The sequence below is a fragment of the Bos taurus genome, chromosome X (assembly GCF_002263795.3).
Source record: "Bos taurus isolate L1 Dominette 01449 registration number 42190680 breed Hereford chromosome X, ARS-UCD2.0, whole genome shotgun sequence".
In the NCBI taxonomy this organism is placed as follows: domain Eukaryota; kingdom Metazoa; phylum Chordata; class Mammalia; order Artiodactyla; family Bovidae; genus Bos; species Bos taurus.
The window spans coordinates 80,442,440-80,461,110 of record NC_037357.1 but is presented as its reverse complement, the minus strand read 5'-3'; the positions used below and the strand labels follow the sequence as shown (position 1 = coordinate 80,461,110).

Genomic DNA, 18,671 nt, shown 5'->3' with positions numbered 1-18,671 from the left:
AACAACATATGTCAAAAATCCTATAAAACTGCTCTGGCAATCATCTTCCTAGAAAGCCAAAATCCATGCTAATGTTCTGAATTTGCTCTTCAGAACTGAAAGATGACATTGTATACATCTGCCACACTGTTTCAAACAATGCTTCTTTGAAATAGAGCTTACTCTGCATGGGTGTGCATTCAGTAGCAACCCCAAAGTTTCAAACACCTGGCCTCTACTCAGAATGTAATCCATCCAATCCTTTGAGAGAAGACAGCTTTTCTATTTATAAATACAGGTGGTATTGCTATGAGTTACAGTTTTCAGGAAGTTTTCATGCATACTTCATTATTTTAAAGCAAAAGAAAGTCATATGAGAGTGAAATCACCAGATCTTCAGTCTATCCCTAAGGCTACAGACTTGAGGAGAATCTTAATTGGCTCTTTTTATTTTTGCTTTCACATATGTAAGTCTCCTGTTGAATCTCTCTGGTCCACTGTTCCCTCTAATGAAGTCATGTTCTGTGCTCAGGGCAGTAATATCCTGAGAAGCAGATGTCTCCCATAAAGCATGACCTCATTCATTGGAATGGGAAGAGCCAGCAGTAGACTGTTGGGATAATATGGAGGGAAGGGCTTTGTTTAAAAATAGTTTTCTTAAATAATGTGTTCAACTTTTTATGAATTTCTATAAAAAGGCAAATCTAATTTGTTGCTGGTGTTTTGTTAGACTTATTCCTCAAATGCAGAAGGGGCAACCACTAGGCCAGAAGAAACAGAGTCCTCACAGAGCATAGACACTTCTCTCCAGTTGTTATAGTGTGACATATTTGTGTTTAAAAGGGGGAAACCTGGGCTTTTCCAGATTCTAAATCTAGGTTCTGTATCAGACCCCACTGAATCACAGCCTAGATTTCAGCAAGCATTTTATAACAGCCCTGGAGCTAAAAGGAAATAAACTTAAGTGCCCAAGGAAAGTTACTGACCCAGATGCTTTTAGCAAATTAGGCAAGTGGGAACACTGCTAGAGAAGGAAAGGTAGAGAAAAAGAGTGGATCAATTAGAAAGATGCAGTTTGAAGCAATCCAAACTTGCCCAGGAGGTTGGGCTTTCCAGGTTATTCCTGTTCTAGATATAGGGCAGTTCCTGAGCACTGACTTTAAAAATTATTAGGAATAACTGAAATCTATGATACCCTTCACTCTCTGACAACCTATAACCAGGTCTTATAGTCATAGCCCACATGTTCCAGGGTGCTCCTCGCTTCTGTTTGTATCTATGCAGAAAGTGAGCATCCAAAGGGGAAAAGACCCAAAGAGCACATTTCCTAGAAAAACAGCAAAGCTTTTTCCACAGACAGCATCACAAGGAAATATAAGATACTTATCATCTGAGTTCAGTATACATAATTTGTAAGTTTAATCACTGCATTAAATTGGAAGTGGTCAAACGAGATGGCAAGAGTGAACGTCGACATTCTAGGAATCAGCGAACTAAAATGGACCGGAATGGGTGAATTTAACTCAGATGACCATTATATCTACTACAGAGGGCAGGAATCCCTCAGAAGAAATGGAGTAGCCATCATGGTCAACAAAAGAGTCCGAAATGCAGTACTTGGATGGAATCTCAAAAACGACAGATTTATCTCTGTTTGTTTCCCAGACAAACCATTCAGTATTACAGTAATCCAAGTCTATGCCCCCAACCAGTAACGCTGAAGAAGCTGAAGTTGAATGGTTCTATGAAGACCTACAAGACCTTTTAGAACTAACACCCAAAAAAGATGTCCTTTTCATTATAGGGGACTGGAATGCAAAAAACACCTGGAGTAACAGGCAAATTTGGCCTTGGAACACGGAATGGAGCAGGGCAAAGACTAATAGAGTTTTGCCAAGAAAATGCACTGGTCATAGCAAACACCCTCTTCCAACAACACAAGAGAAGACTCTACACATGGACATCACCAGATGGTCAACACTGAAATCAGATTGATTATATCCTTTGCAGCCAAAGATGGAGAAGCTCTATACAGTCAACAAAAACAAGACCAGGAGCTGACTGTGGCTTAGATCATGAACTCCTTATTGCCAAATTCAGACTTAAATTGAACCAAGTAGGGAAAACCACTAGACCATTCAGGTATGACCTAAATCAAATCCCTTTTGATTATACAGTGGAAGTGAGAAATAGATTTAAGGGACTAGATCTGATAGATAGATTGCCTGATGAACTATGGACTGAGGTTCGTGACACTGTACAGGAGACAGGGATCAAGACCATCGCCATGGAAAAGAAATGCAAAAAAGCAAAATGGCTTTCTGGGGAGGCCTTACAAATAGCTGGGAAAAGAAGACAAGCAAAAAGCGAAGGAGAAAAGGAAAGATATAAGCATCTGAATGCAGAGTTCCAAGGAATCGCAAGAAGAGATAAGAAAGCCTTCCTCAGTGATCAACGCAAAGAAATCGAGGAAAACAATAGAATGGGAAAGACTAAAGATCTCTTCAAGAAAATGAGAGATACCAAGGGAACATTTCATGCAAAGATGGGCTCGATAAAGGACAGAAATGGTAGGGACCTAACAGAAGCAGAAGATATTAAGAAGAGGTGGCCAGAATACACAGAAGAACTGTACAAAAAAGATCTTCACAACCCAGATAATCATGATGGTGTGATCACTCACCTAGAGCCAGACATCATGGAATGTGTAGTCAAGTGAGCCTTAGAAAGCATCACTACGATCAAAGATAGTGGAGGTGATGGAATTCCAGTGGAGCTATTTCAAATCCTGAAAGATGATGCTGTGAAAGTGCTGCACTCAATATGCCAGTAAATTTGGAAAACTCAGCAATGGCCACAGGACTGGAAAAGGTCCGTTTTCATTCCAATGCCAAAGAAAGGCAATGCCAAAGAATGCTCAAACTACCGCACAATTGCACTCATCTCACATGCTAGTAAACTAATGCTGAAAATTCTCCAAGCCAGGCTTCAGCACTACGTGAACCGTGAACTTCCAGATGTTCAAGCTGGTTTTAGGAGAGGCAGAGGAACCAGAGATCAAATTGCCAACATCTGCTGGATCATCAAAAAAGCAAGAGAGTTCCAGAAAAACATCTATTTCTGCTTTATTGACTGTGCCAAAGCCTTTGACTGTGTGGATCACAATAAACTATGGAAAATTCTGAAAGAGATGGGAATACAAGACCACCTGATCTGCCTCTTGAGAAATTTGTATGCAGGTCAGGAAGCAACAGTTAGAACTGGACATGGAACAACAGAGTCGTTCCAAATAGGAACAGGAGTACATCAAGGCTGTATATTGTCACCCTGCTTATTTAATTTCTATGCAGAGTACATCATGAGAAATGCTGGGCTGGAAGAAGCACACGCTGGAATCAAGATTGCCGGGAGAAATATCAATAACCTCAGATATGCAGATGACACCACCCTTATGGCAGAAAGTGAAGAGGAACTAAAAAGCCTCTTGATGAAGGTAAAAGAGGAGAGTGAAAAAGTTGGCTTAAAGCTCAACGTTCAGAAAATGAAGATCATGGCATCTGGTCCCATCACTTCATGGGAAATAGATGGGGAAACAGTGGAAACAGTGTCAGACTTTATTTTGGGGGGCTCCAAAATCACTGCAGATGGTGACTGCAGCCATGAAATTAAAAGACGCTTACTCCTTGGAAGGAAAGTTATGCCCAACCTAGGTAGCATATTGAAAAGCAGAGACATTACTTTGCCAACAAAGGTCCATCTAGTCAAGGCTATGGTTTTTCCAGTGGTCATGTATGGATGTGAGAGTTGGACTGTGAAGAAAGCTGAGCACCGAAGAATTGATGCTTTTGAACTGTGGTGTTGGAGAAGACTCTTGAGAGTGCCTTGGACTGCAAGGAGATCCAACCAGTCCATTCTGAAGGAGATCAGCCCTGGGTGTTCTTTGGAAGGAATGATGCTAAAGCTGAAACTCCAATGCTTTGGCCACCTCATGCGAAGAGTTGACTCATTGGAAAAGACTATGATGCTGGGAAGGATTGGGGGCAGGAGGAGAAGGGGACGACGGAGGATGAGATGGCTGGATCATATCACTGACTCAATGGATGTGAGTCTGAGTGAACTCCAGGAATTAGTGATGGACAGGGAGGCCTGGCGTGCTGCGATTCTTGAGGTCGCAAAGAGTTGGACATGACTGAGCGACTGAACTGAACTGAATCACTGCATTTCCATAAGACGTCCATTTCAGTTACAGTTCAGTTCAGTCACTCAGTCATGTCTGACTCTGTGCAGGCCCATGGACTGCAGCACACCAGGCTTCCCTGTCCATCACCAACTCCCAGAGTTTACTCAGACTCATGTCCATTGAGTCGATGATGCCATCCAACCATCTCATCCTCTGTTGTCCCCTTCTCTTCCTGCCTTCAGTCTTTCCCAGCATCAGGGTCTTTTCCAAAGAGTCAGTTCTTCGCATCAGGTGGCCAACGTATGGGAGCTTCAGCTTCAGCATCAGTCTTCCAATGAGTATTCAGGACTGATTTCCTTTAGGATTGACTGTTTTGATCTCCTTGCTGTCCAAGGGAGTCTCAAGAGTCTTCTCCAACACCACAGTTCAAAAGCATCAATTCTTCGGCATTCAGCTTAGATGGTCCACCTCTCACATGCATACATGATTACAGGAAAAACCATAGCTTTGACTAGACAGACCTTTGTTGGAAAAGTAATGTCTTTGCTTTTTAATTGCTGTCTAGGTTGGTCGTTGGGCTTCCCTCATAGCTCAGTCAGTAAAGAATCTGCCTGCAATGCAGGAGACCTGGGTTCGATTCCTGGGTGGGGAAGATCCCCTGGAGAAGAAATAATAATCCACTCCAGTATTCTTGACTGGAAAATCCCATGGACAGAGGAGCCTGGCGGGCTACAGTACATGGGGTCAAAAGAGTCAGACACAACTTAGCGACTAAACCACCACCATGTTGGTCATAGCTTTTCCTCCAAGGAGCAAGAATCTTTTAATTTCATGGCTGGAGTCACCATATACAGTGATTTTGGATCCCAAGAAAATAAAGTCTGTCACTGTTTCCATTGTTTCCCCATCTATTTGCCATGAAGTGATAGGACAGGATGCCATGATCTTAGTTTTTTTAATTTGAGTTTTAAGCCAGCTTTTTCACTCTCCTCTTTCACCATCATCAAGAGGCTCTTCAGTTCCTCTTTGCTTTCTGCCGTGTTTCAGTTACAGTTGTATGTTAAAAAGTGAAGGTATGCCAATAGTTCTGTAATATTAATTGATGGTGAAACACACTGAAATTATATTTCTTTCTCCAGCTCCTACAGTAGTTGCTTTGACTGGCAGCTAATTCTCTTCCAAAGATCAATTGAAACACATAACCTCCATAAACCAAATCTTTCCAGGGCAAACCTCCCAGACTTCATTCCTCATGCTCCTTGAGCCCATCTATCCCCTTCCTCCCTCCACACCTCATCTCTCATCCTTCCTTCTGGAGGCAATGACATTGGTACCTTAGATGAAAATACACAGAAAACAAATAAGAAGAGATCAATGGATTTTTTTCCTAAGTTAACATGGCTGTGTAAACTCTTACAAAAAACTGAGACTGTGCATCAATTGTCATCAAGGAAGTGCTACAAAACAGGACTAGCTGGAAATGTTTTAAATGAAGGCTCTTGTACATTTTTTTTTCCACCAGGGAGAAAAGCCACCAAAAGACATCCTGGGGGGAAAAGGAGTTACGGCTAAATCAAGATATTAGAAAACAAATATTTCCCATGTTCTTGTTGTTCAGCCGCTAAGTCATGTCCGACTCATTTTGACCCCATAGACTGCAGCACACCAGGTTTCCCTGTCCTTCACCATCTCCTGGAGTTAGCTCAAATTCATGTCCATTGAGTCAGTGATGCCATCCAACCATCTCATCCTTCTCGTGCCTTCAGTCTTTCCCAACATCATGGTTTTTTCCAATGAGTTGGCTCTTCACATCAGGTGGGCAAAGTATTGGAGCTTCAGCAAAAGTCCTTCCAATGAATACTCAGGATTAATTTCCTTTAGGATTGACTGGTTTGATCTCCTTGCTGTCCAAAGGACTCTCAAGAGTCTTCTCCAACACCACAGTTCAAAAGCATCAGTGCTTCACTGCTTAGCCTTCTTTATGGTCCAACTGACATCCATACATCACCACTGGAAAAACTGTAGCTCTGACTATATGAACCTTTGTCAGCAAAGTAATGTCTCTGCTTTTTAATACAATGTCTAAGTTTATCATAGCTTTCCTTCCAGGGAGCAAGCATCTTTTAATTTCATGGCTGCAGTCACCATCCACAGTGATTTTGGACCCCAAGAAAATAAAATCTGTCACCGTTTCCACTTTTTCCCCACTTATTTGCCATTAAGTGATGGGTCTAGATGCCATGATCTATAAACCTACAAAGTGAAAAAGGAGAAGAAATACTTATCAATACATTTAATGAAATTGGTATAACTTTGATAACAAATCCTTCTAAATATCATATTACATTATCAACTCAAAGGATGATCAGCTCAGATAGCATTAGATAAAAATTTAATACCTTGTGCTGATAATTTTTAGTAAACTAGGAATAAAAGAGTATTTTTTAATACAATAAAGAATTTTTTGGCCTAATAAATGGCATAGTGCATGCATGAGTGCATGCTCAGTCAATTCAGCCATGTCCGACTCTTTGCGTCCCTATGGACTATGCAACACCATGCTCCTCTATCCATGGGGTTCTCCAGGCAAGAATACTGGAATGGGTTGCACTGCCTTCCTCCACGGGATCTTCCCAACCCTGGGTTCTAACCCACGTCTCCTGCATCTCCTGCATTGCAGGCACATTCTTTGCTTCTGAGTCATTGGGGAAGTAGCATAGTACTTAAGGGCAAATATATTAGAGGCTTTCTTGCCAAAATCAAATCAGCTCAAAGATACTCAATTATAACTGCTGATGTTCAACATTATTTTTTTAGTTCTCTTTTTTAATTTTTTTAAAAATCTAGCTGTACCACACAGCTTGCAAGATCTTAGTTCCCCAACCAGGTATTGAATCTGGGTTCCCTGCAGTGGAACCATGGAATCGTAACCACTAGGCCACCAGGGAGTTTCCTTCAACATTATTGTTGAAGTGCTAGCCAGTGCAATGAGGCAAGAAACTGAAATAAGAAATGTTAACTATTGAACAATTATACAGACTCTCATTATTTTTACAGAAATAATTCTATAGCTAGAAAACACAAGATAGTTGATTGAAAAAATAGGACAAGGTGCCCAGGGCTTACATTGCCTGTTTCATGTGGTACAAATGTAGTGTGAAACATCTTGTGTTCAAACAACACTTATGAGTTGAATATAATTGAAAGAATTAACTGAAAAGAAAAAAAAATTTCTACAGGAAGCTGTATCCTTCAAGACCATTTCAGAATGTTGCTATGGCTTAGTATTGTCATTCTGAACATCAGTTCTTATTAGATTAAAGGTCTTAGTTATTTGAACTTTCTGCTTGCTTGGTTTGGGGATGAATTAAATTTATATGCTTATGAAATTTTGCAGAGAACTTATATTTCTTGAGCGCCTGAGGAATATCTTGCATATACTTTTGTATTATCTTTTATAATCCTTACAACTCTCTAAAGCAAGTAGTAGTATCTTCATTTTGAGGATACAGCCAGGGAAATAAAGTAATTTTCTCCGTGTCAAACAACAGTTAGTAAGTGATAGAACTGGGGCTTGAATGCAGTTCTGTGGTTTACTGTTATCTATCCAATATTCCTGCAAAGGAAAAAGTATTTCCTGGAACAAAGTTCTGCAGAATACAATGTACAGAACGTGGCATGCAAGATGGGGGTGGCAATACTGAAAATAGAAAAGGAAGCTAACATTCACCACATTGATGGATAACCTCTGATGAAGGCAGATAGGTATACACTTCTTGGGAAATAATAAAATTGGGTTCAGTTCAGTTCAGTCACCCAGTCATCTCCGACTCTTTGCAACCCCATGAACCGCAGCACACCAGGCCTCCCTGTCCATCACCAACTCCGGAGTCCACCCAAACCCATGTCCATTGAGTCGGTGATGCCATCCAACTATCTCATTCCCTATCGTCCCCTTCTCCTCCTGCCCTCAGTCTTTCTCAGCATCGGGGTCTTTTCAAATGAGTCAGCTCTTCGCATCAGGTGGCCAAAGTATTGGAGTTTCAGCTTCAATATCAGTCCTTCCAATGAACACCCAGTACTGATCTCCTTTAGGATGGACTGGTTGGATCTTCTTGCAGTGCAAGGGACTCTAAAGAGTCTTCTCCAACACCACAGTTCAAAACCATCAATTCTTCTGTGCTCAGCTTTCTTTATAGTCCAACTCTCACATCCATACATGACCACTGGAAAAACCATAGCCTTGACTAGATGGACCTCTGTTGGCAAAGTAATATCTCTGCTTTTTAATATGCTGTCTAGGTTGGGCATAACTTTCCTTCCAAGGAGTAAGCATCTTTTAATTTCATGGCTGCAGTCACCATCTGCAGTGATTTTCGAGCCCAGAAAAATAAAGTCAGCCAGTTTCCAGTGTTTCCCCATCTATTTGCCTTGAAGTGATGGGACCAGATGCCATGATCTTCGTTTTCTGAACGTTGAGCTTTAAGCCAACTTTTTCACTCTCCTCTTTCACTTTCATCAGGAGGCTCTTTAGTTCTTCTTCACTTTCTGCCATAAGGGTGGTGTCATCTGCATATCTGAGGTTATTGATATTTCTCCCAGCAATCTTGATTCCAGCTTGTGCTTCCTCCAGCCCAGTGTTTCTCATGATGTACTCTGCATAGAAATTAAATAAGCAGGGTGACAATATACAGCCTTAACGTACTCCTTTTCCTATTTGGAACGAGTCTGTTGTTTCATGTCCAGTTATAACTGTTGTTTCCTGACCTGCATATAGGTTTCTTAAGTGGCAGATCAGGTGTTCTGGTATTCCCATCTCTTTCAGAATTTTCCACAGTTTATTGTGATCCACACAGTCAAAGGCTTTGGCATAGTCAATAAAGCAGAAATAGATGTTTTTCTGGAACTCTCTTGCTTTTTCGATGATCCAGCAGATGTTGGCAATTTGATCTCTGGTTCCTCTGCCTCTCCTAAAACCAGCTTGAACATCTGGAAGTTCACGGTTCACATAGTGCTGAAGCCTGGCTTGGAGAATTTTCAGCATTACTTTACTAGCGTGTGAGATGAGTGCAATTGTGTGGTAGTTTGAGCATTCTTTGGCATTGCCTTTCTTTGGGATTGGAATGAAAACGGACCTTTTCCAGTCCTGTGGCCATTTGCTGAGTTTTCCAAATGTGCTGGCATATTGAGTGCAGCACTTTCACAGCATCATCTTTCAGGATTTGAAATAGCTCCACTGGAATTCCATCACCTCCACTATCTTTGTTCATAGTGATGCTTTCTAAGGCCCACTTGACTTCACATTCCAGGATGTCTGGCTCTAGGTGAGTGATCACACCGTCGTGATTATCTGGGTCATGAAGATCTTTTTTGTGCAGTTCTTCTGTGTATTCTGGCCACCTCTTCTTAATATCTTCTGCTTCTGTTAGGTCCCTACCATTTCTGTCCTTTATTGAGCCCATCTTTGCATGAAATTGTGTTAGCTCTTCCTAAAGTAAAATATTGAGCAACACTTTCATCCTAGACAGGTTCTAACATAAACAACCAGAGTGCGCACAAACTGAGCATTGGAAGTCCCCAGTTTGTCTTATTATAAGAAGAATCCAATGTGACTTGATTGATCTCTGTCTCTGATTAAAGACACCATAAGCACAGCAGCAGAATATATAGCCATCTTGGACTATTTTGGGACCCAGTCGAGAGTCATGTTGCATAGGTGTGGTTCTCAATTTAACTGCTCTCTGTGGTTTACCTGGTCAACTGTGGTGGCTGCATTCCTCCCCAGTGAAGGGGAACCAGAGGACCACCCACACACTCTTAGCTAGGCTGAGAAAATTACTTCTGGGAATAACCATCTGTGCTATTGATTGGATTGATCTGCCCACAGGAGGCTAGGATAGCTCTGATTATTTATGTCCCCAGTCCATGGGGTTGCAAAGAGTCGGACGTGAGTGAAGTGACTTAGCATAGAAGTTATGACTTAGCATAACTTAGAAGATGAATTAAATCTGAAGCATGTAGGTTTCAGGAAACAGGAAATGTATTCAAGAAGCAATGTCACAAGATAGTTGGAGACATGGGCTGTGACTTAGAAAGTATGATTCTCCATAAGGGTTGAAGCCCTGGAAATAAATATACTCATGAGAGAGGATATAAGTAGAGAAAAGCAAGAGCATAAAGGCTAACCTTGATATTGATAATAAGATTTCTCTGTTAATCTAGCTTTAATTTTTACAAAGGCCACATGGTTTCAAAATGAAAAAAAAAAAAAAAAAAAAACTTGACTACTAGAGGCCTCTATGAACGGAAGTGTGCATGTATCTAAAAGGACCTAGAGGTGTAATGTACTTACACACTGAAAAAAAAAAAAACCTTTAATTGAAGCTCTGCAGCAAAGGTTATCATGCTTTAAGTTGTGTCAACATGTACCGTACAATTAGAGGGACCATCCTATGAAGAGGGCTTGAACACAGGGATAAAGGGTAATGACAAACGCACGTCTTACTTTGTTGGGAAGCATAAACAGTAGAGTTACTATAATAACCATTTCTGGTTTCATTTAACATTTTTATGTATGGTCTGGGTGAGATTTTGCAGTGAAATGTCTAAGTTCTCAGATGATGAATCATTTAGTCCAAACACCCATTCAAAGCTCTCCTATTTGCTGACTGTGTGACCCCTGACAAGTTACTTAACCTCTCCTGTCCTATTTCCTCAACTCTAAAATAATGAAATTGGATACAAACGTCTTAGCTAGGAATTCTATAACTTAGCTTAACTCAGCTCCCTTCTGTATGTCTACAATGAAAACAACACATAATCAAGTTCTTTGGTTGATTAGAGCAACATTACAGAGTGACGATTATGGGGTCAAGGACCAGAGTAAGCAATTGTCAGAATTATTCACTATACAGAGTTCATTGTAACCAGATTGGCAAAGCACTGTTTCTGCCAGCCATCTGCTGGATCATAAAAATAGCTTTGTTATACAGGACTATCCTTTATAATTGGATTTAACCTGTATCACAGATTTCTTCAGCAATAAATTTATAAATCTCACAGCATTTTAGAGCCAAGGCTCACAAAATTTTAGAGTAAGAGGTCACCTAGTCCTTGTCTATATTTGGCAGAAGGAGAGAGAAATGCAGACAGGTGAAGTGCTTTGCCCAAGGTCAGACAGCTAATAAGTCATAGAACTATATCTCTGGACAACTAGTCCAGTTCTTTTCTTATACTTGGTTCCTAAAGCAGTCCGAAATATAGTCATTTGAATCCTCAGGCCAGACCTAGTTTGAAGCTATTTTGGCAGGCCTGTCAGACACAGATGTGGCTAGATAATAATGGTGATAAGAAATGAATGTGATGATTATAGCTGCTATTTCTTGAGTACCTATATGTTCGAGGCATTGTGCTAAGTACTGTGCATTATCTCACTTAATCCTCCTTACATTTTTTTTTTTTGAGGTAGATATTATAGTCCCAGTTTTCATAAATGAAAACATTCAAAAGTGGAGTAACTTGCTCAAGGTCACACAGGTACTGAACGTTAGAACTAAAATTCCAACCCAGTTCTGAAAGAATAACAAAGCTCAAGCTTTTTCCACAACCTTAGTATTTACCAAACACTATAATCCAGAACATTAATTCAACAAGAGATAGGTATTTTCAGAAAAAGTTCTGTGGCCAAATGCTGCATTGCATATCCCATTTTGGAGAGTCACTCTTCTCATTTGTGTATTCAAAGATGTAAGAACTCTTCAGTGAAGGAACCTGTTTATTTTCCCTTGACCCTATGTTTCCCAAACTCTTTTTGTCCAAAATATCCTTTTTCTAAGGACATCTGTTAATATCACACAGGACCTGGCACTGCCTGGAATGTAGTGTAAAACACTGCCCTAGAACACAGTTCATTCCATGCATCTTTCTAATTCTCTTCAGAGACTCTTTGCTCTTAGGCCTGGCTTTTTCATCCTAACCACTAAAGTGACCAAAGACTTGATGTTGCAAAATATTTCTTTAGCAAGAATACACGCTTGTCACTTTGGGAACATCTCTGGTGACCTGCAGGAACCTATACTTCATGGAGCTTGAGAGACCATTAAGAGTCTGAAATGTCAGCAGTTAGTGGGACTGTTTTTGTGTTGCCTGACTACAGTAATATTTTCATAGTTTTGACAATATTTTCAAGTCTTTCCTAAACCAAACCAGAACTGAGCTAGAAAAGTTTCATAGTTGATCATAACTTAAGTCATGTTTGTGGAGCCTGAGGCCCCAGGCATGAGCCCCTGCTGCAAGGGCTAGAGAGGAAATCCTTGGATGAAGAATGTAAGCCTTCTCACATCGGAAATACTTTAGAGATTGGGATGTGATGGGGTGGGGTGGGAATCAACTTGCACAGCTCTACCTTTTCTTGCCTTTTTGTCATGCTTAGAGCAGATGTTGAAACTGAAATTTGGGCTCTAAACATGGGCATTCCATGTGGTTCTCATTCAAAATTCTCACTCTTCTGTGAAGCTAATGGCTTCCATCTTCTTCAAACATATTGAACTTCCCACACGTATTTGGGCATTCTCTCTGTTTACAATTCTTATGGTGTGAGATAGAACATGAGGTAAACTCTTAAGGTTACAAGATTTGAAGATACAGACTATGTTGAAGGTTGTTTTTCTTTTTCTTTTTTTTTTCTTAATAAAAATTTCCAATCCTCATCTGCCAGCCATTATCCTTACTTTCCTCTTTATTGCTTATCACTGAAGAAATGTTGGCCATGTCCAGTTGTCTGATATAATTCTCTATATAAAGTGAGGGAGCATGAAAGTGGGGAGCCTACTACCTATATAACCAAAGAATAAGTGAAATTAAATTAACATTTATTGAGAACCTCCAATGAGCACACCACTTTCACTTATTTAGGCTGCAAAACAACTGTGTAAATTGATGGGCAATTTTTGATGTTATTGGTATACTTAGCAGATTATGATTCAGTAAAAAGTACAATGAACTTGGAGTCAGAGGACTCTCTGTTCACATCCCAAGTTTACCTTTTCCTATAGTCATTCATTTATTCTTTCAGCAAACATTGTACTGAGCACCTACTATAAAATACATTAGGTACTGGAGATACAGAGATGAATAAGACATAGCCCTTGCCCTCAAGGAGTTAATAATTTAGTAAGTTAAACAATACATGATCAGAAAACTGTAATTTTATAGATGTAATAGTTTATTATGGGAATACAAAGAATTTGTGGCCTGAGCTGAGTCTTAACAAATGAGCAGGCATTGAGAAAAGGGTGAAATGAAGAAGTGCAGAAGGTACGGCATGAAGGAAGGTACAGAGACAAGAGGGAAGCGGAGTAGTACAGAGGATATAGAGCCAGGGCTTGAAGATCCATGTTGAACTACGTGCAGTTTAGTGTTGCTTTTAAACTTGTGGATATTTTATAAAAATGTTTGTAGTTAATAGACTATGTTTTAGAGCAGTTTTAGGTTTATAGGAACATTTAGCAGAAACAGTTCCCATATACTCTCTTTCCCCCAACCCTTGGCAACCACTTATCTTTTAATTAATTGTCTCCACAGTTTTGTCTTTTCCAGAATGTCATACAGTTGGAATCATGCAGTAGGTAGCTTTTTCAGGCTGGCCTCTTTCACTTAGCAATGTGCACTTAAAGTTCCTCCATGTCTTTGTGTGGCTTTATAGCTTATTTCTTTTTACTGCTAAATAATATTCCACTGTATGGAGGGACCACAGTTTGTTTATCCATTCACCTATTAAATGATATTTTAGTTGCTTCCCAGTTTTGGAATCATGGATAAAGCTGCTATAAACATTCATATGCAGGTTTTGTTTGAATATAAGTTTCAACAATTTTGAGCAAACCTAGAAGTGTGGTTACTGGGTTGTGTACAAGTGTTAACTTGCTCAGTTGTGTTCAACTCTTTGCAAGTCTATGGACTGTAGCCCACCAGGCTCCTCTGTCCATAGGATTCTCCAGGCAAGAATACTGGAGTGGATAGCCATTCCCTTTTTCAGGGGATCTTCCCAACCCAGGGATCCAACCTTGGTCTCCTGCATTCCAGGCAGATTCTCTACTGTCTGAGTCACCAGGGATGCCCCACTGGATTGTGTGGTAAGACTATTTTAACTTTGTAAGAAATTGCCAAACTTTCTTTCAGGGTGCCTATACTATTTTGCATTCCCACCTGCACTGAATGAGATTCCTGTTGCCCTACATCCCTGTCAGCATTTAGTATTGTCAGTGTTTTGTATTTTAGCAGTTCTAGTAGATGTGCAGTGCTAGCTCATTGGCTTGATTTGCATTTCCCTAATGACTTTTGCTGTTGGGATCATATGCTTATTTGTAATCTATATATCTTCTTTGGTGAGGTGTCTGTTTCAATCTTTTACCAATTTCTTAATTGGATTATTTTCTGATTGTTGTTTTAAGTGTTCTTTTTATATATTGAATACCAGTCCTTTACCAGATATGTGTTTTGCAAATATTTTCTCCCAGTCTGTGGCTTGTCTTTTGATTAACTTAAGAGGGTCTTTCTCAGAGCAGAAGTTTTTAATTTTAATTAAGTCCAACTTCATAATTTGTTTCTTTCATGGATTGTGCTTTTAGAGTGCTGCCTAAAAATCCAATGCCAAACCCAAGGTCAAGTAGACTTTTTCATATGTTATTTTCTAGGAGATTTGTTTTGTTCTGTTTCAGAATAAGAAACTTGAGAATTTCTGTAGTTGACTGCCTTTTTCCTGCTGTGCCACTCACTTTGAATCTGTATTACCTCAACTCCTCAGAGAGAAACAAGGACAGGGAGTCCTCATTTAGAAAACATTTCCTAATTTTACATTTTTAAAGTTAATATTTAAAAATAAAACCCTTCTTCAACCCCCAACTGCTAACACCATCATGAATAATTTTATTTAATACAAGTTAAGTTTATAAATAAATGTGTTCTTTTTCCTCAAAAATCACTTAAGCAACTTTACAAGAATCATTGTTTAAAAAATTTACCTAGAGAAATTAAAGTACCATTTTCCCCCTAACACAGATGGTGCTCAAGGATTCACATATCAAGGTCGTTTGCTTAGAGCATCACCTTTTAGTTGTTCTGTTAGCAGGTGGGCTTTGGGTCTTCTTAATCACTCTTTTCTTCTCCTTGAGAATGTCTGTACTCTGGTTTCAGTTCCCATGTGTCTTTGTGGATCCCTTTTACATCTTGAATACCAATTTCTTTTAAGATTTCCTTCAGGTACAACACAGGCTGTTTTGTGGTGTCCTCCAAGTCCTTAAGATTATAATATTGATGTTTCTCAAAAGCCAAAACCAGCTTGTCTAAAATGTGTTGTTTATCAGTTCAAACTTGTTTTCCATCTTCTTCTTTTTCCTTTTATATTCTATATTGTATTGATGATTAGCAACAGGTTTGTAATTGGTTGTCACAACTTTGTCCAGGTGCTGTGGTAGCCTTACAGAATTGGAAGATTCTTCTATTTGTAATCTCTTGAATCGCTGGTAGTTTTCACTGGCAGCGGGTCAGCATTCAGCTCTTTGTACCACTATTCCTTCCAGTGAAAGCTTATCTGATGAGCTCTGAGTAAACCCTGTTAATGTCTGTCCTCTAACACTTTGCAAGATAAATTCATGTTCTCTAGAGCACTGACTGAAGCTATTTTTCTGCCAATATCATAAGTATTTGCAAGATCCTCTTTCAAAGTAAATAACACCTTGGTCCTTCCTTGATTTTTGGAAATCCACAGTTTTCCAACTTCACTTCTTTCAGGGGCCTTAGCCCATTGCAGTGACAGATATCAAAGAACCCTGACCCGCCACATTCTGGTGTTCTGTTTGGCGCCTGTCACGTCAAGTTCCCTGCTTTCAGCCATGGATCTGTTGCCAGCAAAGGTGTGCGGGTCAAAGTAGCGGGCCCCAGGAGCTGGAGGTTATGGGGCAAAGGGCCAGAGCAGAAAGCAAAATTGGCTGGAGGCTGACTGTGAAGAGCTGGGGTTCACATGCTGGGATGCTGGAAGCCAGGGGACTTCCAGGAGTTTTAGAGTTCTGTGTTTTACACTCAGTTCTATGATCCATTTTGAGTTTATTTTTGTGGAAGGTATAAGGACAGTGTCTGGATGCTTTTTTTTTTTTTTTCTTTCATGAGCTGTCCAGTTGTTTCAGCACCATTTGTTGAAAAAACTATTCTTTCTCCACTGGATTGCTTTGTTCCTTTGTCAAAAATCAGTTGACTATATTTGTTTAGTTTGGGTCAACTCCTGTGCTCTCTATTCTGGCCCATTAACCTGTATGTCTGTTGTTCCACCAATACCAACACAATCATGATTGCCATATCTTTATGCTAAATTTTGTATCAGGTAGTTTTGGCCCTCCAACTTTGTTCTTATACTTGAATATTGTGAGTCTTTTTCCTTTGTGCATAAAATACAAAGTCAGGGTTTTTTACATCCACAAAATAATTTGCTGGGATTTTGACTGGGATTGCATTGAGTCCATAGATAAGTTGAAAAGAAATGACATCTTAACAGTATCAAGTCTTCCTGTTCATGAACATGGAATATCCTTCCATTTATTTAGGATTTTATTTCTTTCATCAGAGTTTTATAGTTTTCCCTCATATAAATCTTACACATATTCTGTTTGATTTGTGCATAAGTATTTCTTCTTTTTTGGTGCTAAAGTGTTTTTTTTTTTTAATTTCAAATTCCAGTTGTTCATTGTTAGTATAGGAAAACAATTAACTTTTGTATATTGGGTTTGTATCTCACAGCTTTATTATACTTGCTTATTAATTCCAGGAGCATTTTTTTGTCAATGCGCTGGGATTTTTTTTACATAGAAAATCACAACATCTACAAACAAAGACAATATTATTTCTTTTTTCCCAATCTGTGTGCCTTCTCTTTTCTTATTTTTAACTATTAATTTTATATTGAAGTATAGGCAATTAACAATGTTGTGATAGTTTCAGGTGGAACAGCAAAGGGACTCAGCCATACATAAACATGTATCCATTCTCCCTCAAACTCCCCTCCCATCCAGGCTGCCACATAACATTGAGCTGATTTCCCTGTGCTCTATAGTAGATCCTTGTTGGTTATCCATTTTAAATACAGCAGTGTGTACACATCCATTCCAAACTCCCTAACTATCCCTTCCCCCAACCCTTCCCCACTGAAAACCATAAGTTCTTTCTCTAATTCTGTGATTCTGTTTCTGTTTTGTAAGTTCAGTTCAGTTCAGTCACTCAGTCGTGTCTTACTCTTTGCGACCCCATGGACTGCAGTACGCCAGGCTTCCCTGTCCATCACCAACTCCTGGAGCTTGCCCAAACTCATGTGCATTGAGTCAGTGATGCCATCCAACCATCTCATCCTCCATCGTCCCTCTCTCCTCCTGCCTTCAATCTTTCCCAGCATCAAGGTCTTTCCCAATAAGTTAGTTCTTTGCATCAGGTGGCCAAAGTACCAGAGTTTCAGCTTCAGCATCAGTCCTTCCAGTGAATATTCAGGACTGATTTCCTTTAGGATTGACTGGTTTGATCTCCTTGCAGTCCAAGGGACTCTCAAGAGTCTTCTCCAGCACCACAGTTCAAAAGCATCAATTCTTCAGTGCTCAGCTTTCTTTATAGTCCAACTCTCACAATTATACATAACTACTTGAAAAACCATAGCTTTGATTGGTAAGTAAGTTCATTTGTATAATTTCTTTTTAGATTCTGCATGTAAGAGATGTCATATATTTCTCCTTCTCTGTCTGACTTCACTTAGTAAGACAATCTCTAGGTCTGTCCATGTTGGTGCAAGAGGTATTATTTCATTCTTCTCAATGGCTGGGTTATTATTCCATTGTATATGTGTATCACGTCTTCTTTATCCATTCCTTTGTCAGTGGATATTTAGGATGCTTCCATGTCTTGGCTATTGTAAACAGTGCTGCAGTGAATATTGGGGTGCATATATCTTTTTGATTTATGTTTTCTCCAGACATATGCCCAGGAGTGGGATTGCAGAGTCTTGTAGTAGCTGTATTTTTAGTTTTTTAAGGAACCTCCTGTTCTTCATAGTTGTACCAATTTACATTCCCACCAACACTATAGGAGGATTTCCTTCTCTTCACACCCTCTCTAGCATTTATTGTTTGTGGACATGTTTTATGATAACCATTTGGACTGGTGTGAGGTGATGTCTCTTAGTTTTGATTTGCATTTCTCTAATAATTGAATACTTGGATGCAATCTCAAAAATGACAGAATGATCTCTGTTGGTTTCCAAGGCAAACCATTCAGTATCACAGTAATCCAAGTCTATGCCCCAACCAGTAATGCAGAAGAAGCTGAAGTTGAACGGTTCTATGAAGACCTACAAGACTTGCTAGAACTAACACCCAAAAAAGATGTCCTTTTTATTATAGGGGACTGGAATGCAAAAGTAGGAAGTCAAGAAACACCTGGAGTAACAGGCAAATTTGACCTTGGAATACAGAATGAAGCA

The 18,671-nt window shown here is 39.7% G+C and overlaps 1 protein-coding gene and 1 pseudogene across 4 annotated transcripts in view; one reads left to right on the top strand and one right to left on the bottom strand.

Moving 5' to 3' along the window:
• Positions 1-18,671, top strand: part of EDA (ectodysplasin A) — a 397,501-nt gene that overhangs the window by 342,275 nt on the left and 36,555 nt on the right. The window lies entirely within an intron of this gene.
• Positions 15,245-16,072, bottom strand: LOC100301147 (general transcription factor IIF subunit 2-like; annotated as a pseudogene).